This window comes from Saccopteryx bilineata, chromosome 11 (genome assembly GCF_036850765.1).
Source record: "Saccopteryx bilineata isolate mSacBil1 chromosome 11, mSacBil1_pri_phased_curated, whole genome shotgun sequence".
Classification (NCBI taxonomy): Eukaryota; Metazoa; Chordata; class Mammalia; order Chiroptera; family Emballonuridae; genus Saccopteryx; species Saccopteryx bilineata.
The window spans coordinates 19576097-19585996 of NC_089500.1; positions in this window are offsets into that span (position 1 = coordinate 19576097).

Below are 9900 nucleotides of genomic sequence, written 5' to 3' on the forward strand. Positions count from 1 at the left end.
GTGTCGCAACGAAAAACTGATGATTGATGCTTCTCATCTCTGTCTGTTCCTTTCTATCCCTCTCTTTGTAAAAAAAAAAAAAAAAAAAAAAAAAAAAAAGGACCTAAGGAAGCTAACCAATGCCACGGGAGATGATGTGTCAGAGCCTCGACTCTGGCAGGTCCTGCACCCTCTGTGTATGTTCATACTGCATTGCAAGTCATTGTCTTTCCCTCCTTATTGCTCTCTGGAGGCTGGAAGCAGCTGGAGGTCAAGCATAGTGTCCAGGTCATCACTGCATCTTCAGTGACCGGCCGAGGGCCCGTGAGGAGGTTTAATTGTGAGTGACAGGAACCCCGCCAGCACTGGTTAAAGCAGAGAGAGATGTGTGGGGAGGACGCTGACTGAGCTCGTGGGTTGAAGGAAGAGAAAGAAGCAGAGTAAGTCCAGAGACTGAGCCCAGGGCTCCCTGCTGCTGGACTGCCTTTCTTCCAATCCACTGCTGCCTCTGCCTGGGGAAAACACAGCCCGCAGAGCCCTTAATTCACAGGCTTCAAGCTGAATGAGGTGGCACAACAGGGGCTACTTCTCCCCAGCTCCAGTGCGAAGGATCTTGAGGAAGCTTCAGGTGGGCTGAGTTGAGGCCATGAGCTCACCTCTGACCAATTACTCTGGAACACTCCCATTGTCCAAGCAAGAATGTGCACTTATCCCGGAGGCTGGGCAGTGGGCTATGGAGCAACAGCTAATTTCTCGTCAAAAATATTTTTTCCCTGGCTTTATTGAGATCATTATTTACATATAACTAAAAAATGTTGTTAAATCGACTTCTCATTGATATATAACCCACATACAGAAAAATGCCCAAATCACAACTGATAGCAGATTATTTTCACACTGTGAAATATAACCCCCCCCCCAGATTAAGACTTTTAAGGGTTTTGATGGTTTTTTAAAATGTATTCTTGTGGTAGTCAGCCTCTAAGATGACCCATAATCACCCCTGCCTCCTTGTATTTATGTCATTCTGTACCTCCCTCCCCTTGAGTGTGAGCTGGACTTACTGATTCACCTCTAAAGAATAAAATATAGAAGCAGCATGGGATGTCACTTTCAAGGTTAAATTACAAAAAGACTGTGGCTCCTGGCCTGACCTGTGGTGGCGCAGTGGATAAAGCGTCCACCTGGGAACACTGAGGTTGCCGGGTCAGAGCCCTGCACTTGTCTGGTCAAGGAATATATGGGAGTTGATGCTTCCTGCTCCACCCCCTTTCTCTCTCTCTCTGTCTCTCTCCTTTCTAAAAAATGAATAAATAAAATTTTTTAAAAAGACTGTGGCTTCTGTTTTGAGTGTTCACTCTCTCTTGCTTGTGCTGTAGGAAGCCAGCTGCCATGTCATGAGGCAGCCCCATGGAGAGGCTCATGTGGCAAGGGACCAAGGTCTGCCAACAATGACATGCAGAAGCTCAAAAGAGGTTTCCCTTAGTTGAGTCTTTAGATGAGCTCACAGTTCTAGCTGGCAGCTTGACTACAACCTCATGAGAGATCTAGAGCCAGAAGAACCCAGCTAAGCTGTGCCGCGAGTCCTGACCTACCAAAGCTGGGAGATAATCACAATTCTTTTGTGGTAATTTCTTATGTAGCAACTGGTCAGTACTGTTGAATTCTAGATCCAAATCCTTTATGAGCTATAGGTGTTGAAAATATGTCCTAGCACTCTGTGGCTTGCCTATTCATTTTTTGATAGTATCTTCTATGAATAGAAGTTCCTAATTTTAATGTCAAATTTAACAATCATTTTCCTTTATATTCTTAGTACTGAAGAAATTTCCCCCTCCCCCTAGGCAAGGAGTTATTCTATATTACTTTACATTTGCATATAAAGTTCATATGAAATTTATTTTTGTGTATTAAGGTAAGAATCAAGGTAATTATTTTTCATTTTGGACATTTGATTGGCCCTCTATTTATGAAAAGACAATCCATTCCCTATTGCATAGGAATTTCATATTCGTTATAAATAAAATACTATATATATGTGTGAGGTTTTTCTGGACTTTATTCTACTACATTGTGTCTTCCTTACAACAATATCACATGGTCTTAATGATTACAGTTTTAAAATGTCTTGGTATCTGGTAGTATATATAGTCTTATATACTTATATATAATTTTCTTCTTTCAAGATTTTCATGGCTATTCTTGATCCTTTGCATGTCCACATAAACTTTAGAAACATCGTATCAATTTCCTCATACATATCTTTTTTTTTTTTTTTTTTTTTTTTTTGTATTTTTCTGAAGCTGGAAACGGGGAGAGACAGTCAGACAGACTCCCGCATGCGCCTGACCGGGATCCACCCGGCATGCCCACAAGGGGCGACGCTCTGCCCACCAGGGGGCGATGCTCTGCCCCTCCGGGGCGTCGCTCTGCGAGACCAGAGCCACTCTAGCGCCTGGGGCAGAGGCCAAGGAGCCATCCCCAGCACCTGGGCCATCTTTGCTCCAATGGAGCCTTGGCTGCGGGAGGGGAAGAGAGAGACAGAGAGGAAGGAGGGGGGGGGTGGAGAAGCAAATGGGCACTTCTCCTATGTGCCCTGGCCGGGAATCGAACCCGGGTCCCCCGCACACCAGGCCGACGCTCTACCGCTGAGCCAACCGGCGAGGGCCTCCTCATACATATCTACGTAAAGACCTGGAGAGCTTTTGATTGGGATTAAAACTGAAACTACAAATTTAGAAATAAATGACATATTTGCAATACTAAATCTTCCAAAGTTATTGGCATGGTGTGCTATTCCATGTATTTGAGCCTTCTTTAATATATATAGCTCAATATATATATATATTTTTTTTTTTTTTGAGAGAGAGAGAGAGAGAGAGGGAAAGTGATAAGAAGCATCAATTCGTAGTTGCATCACTTTAGTTCATTAGTTGTTTATTGATTGCTTCTCATATGTGACTTGGCAGGAGGCTGAAGCTGAGCCAGTGACCCCTTGCTCAAGCCAGTGACCTTGGGATTATCAATGCTCAAGCTGGTGAACCTGCGTTCAACCTGGCAACCTTGGGTTTCGAACCTGGGACCTCAGAGACCCAGGTCAATGCTTTATCCACTGTGCTACCACCAGTCAGCTATAGTTTATATTTTATAACTTTCAATAGAGGGGTTATATTTTTCATTAGCTATATTCCTAAATTTTTGATGGCTTTAATTCTCCTGTAAATAGTGTCATTTAAAAATTTTCAATCTATTTGTTGTTGGAATACAGAAACAAAATTTTCTTTATTCTATTGAATATCCAGCAACCTTGCAAAATTCACTTGTTAATCCTAACTGTTTATCTGCTTATGCTTTTGGATTTTCTATGTACATAATCATATTATCTGCTAACAATGACAGTTTATTTATTCCTTTTAAATCCTTATATTTTTCATTAATTTTTCTTGACTTTTTACACCAAGACCTTCAAAGCAATGTTGTATAGAAGTGGTATTCAGTGGACATCCTTGTCTGTTTCTCATCCCGGGGAAAAGCTTCTAATATTTTATTACAGAATATATATAATATTTACTGTATTTTTTTTGCAGATAATATTTATGAAATTAAGGGCATTTCTTTCTATTCGTGTGTGTGTGACAGAGACAAAAAGAGACATAGAGAGGGACAGATAGGGACAGACAGGAAGGGAAAGAGATGAGAAGCATCAACTCATCGTTGCGGCACCTTAGTTGTTCATTGATAGCTTTCTCACATGTGCCTTGACTGGGGGCTACAACAAACCGAGTTATCCCTTGCTCAAGCCAGTGACCTTGGGTTCAAACTGGTGAGCCTTGCTCAAACCAGATGAGCCTGCACTCAAGCTGGCGACCTTGGGGTTTCAAACCTGGGTCCTCTGTGTCCTAGTCTGATGCTCTATCCACTGCGCCACTGCTGGACCAGGACTTCCTATTCTTAATATGAAGAATTCTTAAAATTGAGTAATAAATTTTATTTTTAAATGCGCCTGTAAAGATAATTTTACCACATTTTTCTCATTAATTTTGTTGATGTGGCAAATATTGATTTTTTCAAATGTTAAACAAATCTTCCATTCCTGGAATAAACTCCCTTTTCCAAGATGTCTTATTTTTTATGTTACTGAATTCAATTAGCTAATCACTTTTTTTAGAGTTTTTAAAAAGATTTTATTTATTGATTTTTTTTTAAGAGAGATCAGAGAGAAAGAGAGAGGGAAAGAGAGAGAAAAAGGTGTGGGGGAGGAGCGGGAAGCATCAATTCATAATTGCTTGTCATATGTACCTTGACTGGGCAAGCCTGGAGTTTTAAACCACTGACCTCAGCGTTCCAGGTCAAAGCTTTATCCACTGTGCCACCACAGGTCAGGCTTCTTTAGCGGTTTTTTATGAGAGAAATTAGTCTGTAATTTTCCTTTCTCTTTTTCTAATTTTATTTATTGATTTTAGAGAGGGAGGAAGGGAAAGAGAGAGAGAGAGAAACATCAATCTGTTGCTGTTTTGTGCCCTGACCGGGGATTGAACCCACAACCTTTACTTTTTGGGATGATGCTCTATAACCAACCGAGCCATCCAGCCAGGCCAGGGCTGTAATTTTCCTTTCTCTTAACGTCTTTAAGTTTTGGCATTAAGATTATGCTGACCTCATAAAATGAATTGGGAATTGTTCCCTCTTTTTCTATTTTCTGGAAGTGTTTGTGGAATAAAGGTAGATTTCTTCCTTAATTGTTTAGAATGAGTCACTAGCAAAACCATCTGGGCCTGGAGGTAGATTTTGTTTTTGTTTTTAGAAGAGTTTTAACCACAAATTCACTTTCTTTCATAAGTAGAAAACATGAATAGTTATCAATTTTTCTTGTGTCAATTCTGTGTATTTTCTTAAGAAAGTTGTTTAGTAATTTTACCTAAAATTAAAGTTACTTATAGTATCCTCTTTTAACTTACTATTTATAAGATCTGTAGCAATCTCTCCTTTTCACTCCTAATATAGGTATCTTATAAATAATCAATCATTGGATTGACTGATAAATGGATAAATAAATGTAGTAAATTCATACAATGTAATATCTAGCCATAAAATAGAATGAAGTACTGATATGTAAGCTACAACTCAGATAAATCTTGAAAATATTATGCTGAATGAAAGAAGTGTCACAAAGGACCACATATTGTATGATTCAATTTTTAAGAAATACCTAGAATAGAGAAATCTATAGAGACAGAAAGTAAATTAGTTAGAAAGTAGATCAGTGGTAGAAAATACCTTAGGGTTGGGGAACTTGAGAGGAAAGTGAGTGACTGCCAAAGGGTAAAGGGTTTCTTTGGAAGAATAATGAAATTGTTCTAAAACTGATAGTGGTGATTGCGCAACTCTCTTAAAATACGAAAACCCATTGCATTGTATGGTATGTGAATTACATCTCAATAAAGATATTTTTAAAAATCTATCATTGGACAGATGAGATACACCTTCATCTGGATTTGATTAGGTCCTCATTCAATTTTGTTCAAAGCAACAGATTGGAAATTAGCCAGCTTGCAAAAGAATTTAGCTAATCATTCATGTTTCAACCCCAATACCAAAATTTCAATGATCCCTTTCCTTGGTATCCCAGATGTTTGTCAGCCTGGAGCATTGTGCAAGGAGCCAGCAACTCACTTCGTATACATGAGTTCTTAGGAAGATCGATTTTAGGAAATATTTCATATGAAAGTAATGCCTGTGTATCCTCAGAAAAGCCTTTGCATACCCTAGCAGGCATCCCCAAACTATGGCCCGCTGGCCGCAATGTGGCCCCCTGAGGCCATTTATCCAGCTCCCACTGCACTATTGGAAGGGGCACCTCTTTCATTGGTGGTCAGTGAGAGGACCACTGTATTTGGCAGTCCTCCAATGGTCTGAGGGACAGTGAACTGGCCCCCTGTGTAAAAAGTTTGGAGACCCCTGCCTAGGGGTACAAATACCCTACTTTGAAGACCACTGTAAGTATACTACACTGCCTTTCAGTAAAGGCTTATGGGGTAGGAAACAGATCATGTTCCAGTATCCACTGGCTGTATGAAGATGAGTTCTATTGTCAGGCCCTTGGTGGGCCAGTGAGGGCTGGCAGTCGGGTGTACCTACCCAGACATGGGTACTTCTACAAGGTCAACTCCAGTCCAGGATGTCTGACAGAGATACGACCTCACGTAGACAAGCCTATGATCTCTGGAAGGCACAATAATGTAGAGAACCACCTAGAGAAAATAACCCTGGTTTCATTTTGGTGACACTGAACCTCAGGTGCTTAGCTCTACCTGAGGCTGCCTGCAGTTTCTGGAAGTTACTGGGGGATTTATTAATATATAGCTGGGCAACTTGATCCCTTGCCTTCCCCCTTTTACTTTTTTGCGGGTGAATTTCACCTTTGTACCTGCCAAGGCTGCTGGGTGTATAATTAGCATGCTGACATCTGAGCAAGTGTTTTTCTGCTAGCTTTATTTAGGGGTGGAAATTTTTTTACTTTGGATAAACTTAGGCACTCTCCTCTTGTTATCCTGAATATGACAGCTTTTTAATCCTTAGAATATGTCCACCAAGGACACAGAAATGTGTGGTCCACGTTAGCTAGAGTTACCCTGTCCTTTAAGGCAGTGGTCCCAACCTTTTTTGGGCCACAGACCGGTTTAATGTCAGAAAATATTTTCACAGACTGGCCTTTAGGGTGGGACGGATAAATGCACAAAATAAAATTATGCGATCGGCGTAAAAACTGTGGTATTTTTAAATAAAATTGTCGAACTTACGAGACAAGCGTCAAGAGTGAGTCTTAGATGGATGTAACAGAGGGAATCTGGTCCTTTTTAAAAAATAAAACATTGTTCAGACTTAAATATAAATAAAATGGAAATAATGTAAGTTATTTATTCTTTCTCTGCGGACCAGTACCAAATGGCCCACGGACCGGTACCAGTCCACGGCCTGGGGGTTGGGGACCACTGCTTTAAGGTATATATGAAATTGGCTCAGCCCCTGTCTGGCATCCCCATTTAATAGGTTATGTAAAGGTCAGCACCCTCTTTTCACTTTTCTAAATATTCCTGGGGACTTCTGCCTTGTGGTCGCCTCTGACTCAAGCTCCTGTGCAGTCTTGGCTTTGAACTGTCTCACTCCCTCACTCCTGCTGCCCCTTTGCCCCAGGTCAACCCAGTTATGGAACTCAGAACTTGTTTTTGTTTGGTGGTCTTCAGGGTGGGGCAGGGATCCCCAAATGCTATGAGTCCAGCTGACTTAAAGGAAAGTTTGGAGGAAACAGAAGTATTTGCTTCAAAACAATGCAGCCACTGTAAAATTATCAGGTTCTCTTACCATTTCCCTACTCTGAAGAGTATGGAAGCCCCATTGTGGGGTCTGACCTTACCTTTGCTCCAAATTTCCTATGTGTAGCTAAAGCCAACATCCCAGTTTCTTGGGTAAGTTAACTCCTTTTTCAGTTCTTTCCCTGATTCTAGGTAATTGCATATCTTAGGACACTAAGCTAAAGCTTTTGAATTAGTATTTATAAGGATTCGCCTGCTTCAAGTCACAGGTGACCAATCTCTTTCTCCCCAGTTTTAGTTCAGAGATTAAGGGTGGGGATTTTTGTTTGTTTTTAATGTTAGTTAGGAAAAAAAATTCTTACGAGAACGAGGCATTGAACATTAATAGAATTAAGGATGTCAAGAAAAGTTGAGCCAGTCGCTACTATTTATTGAGTGCCTAATACATTCCAGGCACTGAGCTAGGCGCTAGGGCACCAAAGTAAACAAAATTAGACACAGTTCTGTTCTTCTGAAGCTTACAGTTCTAGTGGGAAAGAGAAACATCAATCAAGTACACAAACAAAATGAAAATATAAAGTGACAAGCATCAGGAAAGTGGGGTGCAGGTGCTGTGAGAGGAACATGCTATCTAGAGGGTAAGTCTAGGGGGGCTTCCAAGAGGATGTGACTGCAGAGCTGTGATCATGAGGCCCAGGAAGGGTTACCTTGAGAAGACAAAGAATATTCTAGGCCCCGGGAGCAGAGGGAGCAGTCCATGCCAGGACTGTGCAACAGAAACTTCTGACAAAAGACTAAGAGAAGGCCCACGTGACTGGAACTGCAAAAACGCGTGGCCCTGTGGGGAAGATTGGGCTGGAAAGGGTGGCTACCGCAAGGCCTTTAAGAAGCTTCAAGTGGCAGGTAAGGGGTGAGTGCTAGGCTCAGCTTTCCATTTTGAAAAAAAATTGGAGACCAGCAATTGATATGATTATTCAGAGTAGTGTCTTACTTATGTGTGGGTGTTTCAATGTACTTCTAAACTACTTGATTACAAACACACATAAGTACTTTAAAATATTACATAGTGCTAGTACTATTAAGCTTATAAAAAAATAGTCCTCTGACTGTGTCCCTCCCCATGCCTTTGTACCTCTCACTAAGGATCCCACCGTAACCGGTTAGCTAGTCAACCCAAAACACCAAGGTTGCGGGCTTGATCCCCAGTCAAGGCACATGCAGGAAGCAACTAACGAATGCACAACAAAGTGAAACAACAAACGAATGCTTCTTTCTCTCTCTCTCCTCTCTCTATCTCTCTAAATTCACTCTAAAAAAAGTTAACTAAGATCCCTTCCTTCACTTGTAACTATTCATCTGGTATATACTAACTCCCTCCCCCTTATTTAATATAATATAAATATAAAGTGCTATTTATTTTTAAGTTTTAAATGTTGTTTACAATCGAAGACAAGAATTTCTTGATCATCCTACCCCACCCCCTGTAACTCTGTTCTTATCCTGCCAAGAGCAAACATTCAAAGCATTACCAGCATTTCCTTTTTGTTCTTCCCATATAAGGAAAAATGTGCTCTGACTCATTCTTTACCTGAAAAACCCATCACTATGTAAGGATAGAAACAGTACCTTTCACTATAAATTTATACCTTTATGAAGACAAAAATATCTTCACTGTACATCTGTCATGAGCATATTTGTAGCAGTAAGGATTTCTTACCCTCTTAAGCAAAAAGTACTAAAATTTTAAGCTGGCATAAGAATACTTTAAAAAAAAAATCATAGTTGAATTATATGTGCTGTTTGAAAGACATAATAAAGTCATTTGTCCTAGTAGGCAAAAATAATCTTTATAAGACTCATGTCTTTGAAGAAACATGTTAGAAGGGTCACTAATTGATGATGCTCTGTATCATCTATTGATGGAGTAATGAAATGGGCCTCTCTCACGCTGCAGTAAGTGTGAGCTAGAAACCAAGTGGGATCTCTGTCTACCTACAAGTCCTTGTCCACCTATGGACTACTCTGAGTAATACTGACTCACACTTCAGTTTGAGGACCACTGGACCAGAAGTAGTAGCTTTCTGGGTGATGGGATTATGAATAACTGTCTTCCTTTCTTGAATCTGTAAAAAAATATTCTCTACCAAGCCTATGCTGCTTTTATGATTAAAAGTTTATTAGCCCTGGTGGGTTAGCTCAGTCAGTTAGAGCGTCCCAGGGCACATATGGGAGGTGACCAGTGAATACACCACTAAGTGGAACAACAAATGAATGCTCTGTCTCTCCCTCTCTCTTGCTCTCCCCCTTCCTCTCTGTTTAAAATAAATAAAGTTTATTAAAAGTATATCAATGAGGAATGAATATTAAAAGACAGAGCTAACATGAGGTCTATTTGGGCAAGTCTAAACACCTTTTGAGAATTAGAAAGTGAATTATTTTAAATCTAGAATAAGCAGGGATTGTGGATTCCTGACTATTGAAAGTCAGTTTATATAGACACAGAAAACAGTGCAATGATTACAAAGGGAAAGAGGTGTGGAGGGAGGTAGGAAAGGATAGAGAGGGGCTAAGTGGTGATGGACGGAGACCAGACTTGGGGCAGTGAACA